We start from the raw sequence: 2119 nt of genomic DNA on the forward strand, positions 1-2119 counted from the left end.
AACTACGTTAATTGGAGGTTAATTAATAGAATGAACTAAAACTTTGCTATTCAGAAAAACTATACATAGAGGTGCTAAAATTGAAGGTTTATAATAGTAGAAACTTGCTCTAACCCTTCAATTTGAGATAATTTGAAATAGTATATTGTGAACTGCACATATTTGTATCTTGAACAAATACATGCAAAGATTGTGTATTCTTTAATAAAAATTGTGATACTTTAAGTGATTCTAAGGCCTCTTCATTGGAGTCCAACTAGCTACTTGCATCATCTTCTTCAAAGTTAGTTAATAGAACCAAAAGAATAATCCATAATAACATCTATATTGATACATATATAATCGTGAACTTGTCATTCGTAAAATGTCATCTTCTAATTGGCTGCATAATTTATCTTCTTGATTATTTAACTCATTGTCTTTCTTGCTAATTTCTTCATTGCTTCTTCTTGATTGAAACTAATCGGAAATTGATTGCGATGGGTTGCAAGATGTTAAAATAATATAGAAAATACCTTCAAATCACATATCCAAGTTGCACATTGTTGAACTCCTCTATTAGCAAACAAACACGATTGTTGATTTTAGTGCAGTCAAGGGATCTTGGATTCCTTGACTCTTGTCCTTCCTTGCTTAAGGGATCTTGGATTCTTTGGCCCTTTATGTGTCATGTACACCTAAGATCAAGGCATAATCATACGACATACATGAGAGAAATAGTAAGGGAAGAAGGAAGAGTATGAGTGTGAGAGAAAGAAGTGAGCAGGATTAGAGCAAGTATGAGAGGGGTTGGAGGTTTGCACCTTGGATTAAGGGCCAAAAGCCAAAGGAGAAGGGTTGGAGGTTTGCAGCGGTGGTAGGTAGTGGAGAGGAGATCGAGCGTGGCGTTATCCCTCCACCGTCCAGAGGGAGGGGTGACGTTGCTCCGTTCCCGGCCTCACGTGATCCCCCCTCGCTCAAGGAGCGGGCACCCCGCCCCTCCGGGCGAGTAAATACCCGGCCAACTCAGGACTTGGAGTCGGACGCCTCCTGCAGAGAGAGCCAGAACTCCTCTCTCCTGCTCAACAATGGCTCGCCGATCTGCATCCACTCCAACCGGATCTGTCCCCCCTCCGCCGTCTTCTCGCCGCTTAGATTGCGTCCCATCCTCCCTCTGTTTTGCTCTATATCTCTGCTCTGCCCCCTTGGTTCCCAACTTGCCTTTCGTTCGCTGCATGCACAGTAACACGATTCCCCCCTAACTTTTGTGTTGCTTGGTTGATATTGGCTTTCCAGCTCGCTCACTCGCTCTCTCTCTCTCTCTCTCTCTCTCTGTATGTATGCATATTCTAATTAAGGTGAATCAATGAATAAATTCAAGATTACTCCAAAAGAGAGTTTTTATTAGTAGCTTGCATATAAAAAATCCTAAGCTATATTTCAATTGTGAAAAAAAATATATAGATACATTTGCCATGTTCTTGTGTTCTATCTTTTTCCCCATTGAACGAATGAGGCTGAGAAAGGCCAAAAGTTGTTAAAATGAGAATGTTAAATAATAAATTTCATTATGTTTTAGGTTGTCTCTTTTGGAAAGGCCAAAAAGAATTCTTTTCTTATCACTTGATCAATTGTTTTGGTAGGTCTACTTCTATTGTTTGATCGCCTGAACAATCAAATGGTATAAAGGAGCGTAAGCTAGATGGGTGACCATTTATATTATTCTAAAGTGAAGAGATGGATTCTTCATGATCTACCTCTTTCTGCATTCTATGATATGTAGGCCTAGGCATAGAAGTACCTAATGGATAATTTTGACCATTTGCAGGATATTTGGAAGCACATGAATAACCAGGGCCTTGTTTGGCATACCAAGACCCAAACTTATGAAATATAACATTGTCAAGCACTAGAAACCCCTAGAAAAACATTAGATACGTAGGGTTTTTGTAGCTAGTCAAGGAATTGTGTTTGCATCTTGGCTAATGCACGAGCACTCATAGACAAGGTTAGGCACAAAATTTTCAATGCATCCATATTTTTGCATACGACATTGCTTGTATGATTGCATAACATAGATTTAACCTTGCATTTTTTCTTGAATCATATGTGACTGAGTATAGAGTTCATTTTCATAACA

At 39.1% G+C, this 2119-nt stretch overlaps 1 pseudogene; it reads right to left on the reverse strand.

Annotated features, from left to right (window-relative positions):
* Nucleotides 1–881: 881 nt before the first annotated feature.
* Nucleotides 882–1029, reverse strand: LOC148017867 (signal recognition particle RNA; annotated as a pseudogene).
* Between the last annotated feature and the right edge of the window lie 1090 nt (nt 1030–2119).

The sequence above is a fragment of the Lygodium microphyllum genome, chromosome 21 (assembly GCF_053477565.2).
Source record: "Lygodium microphyllum isolate KBCC chromosome 21, Lygodium_microphyllum_v1.1.10, whole genome shotgun sequence".
Lineage (NCBI taxonomy): Eukaryota > Viridiplantae > Streptophyta > Polypodiopsida > Schizaeales > Lygodiaceae > Lygodium > Lygodium microphyllum.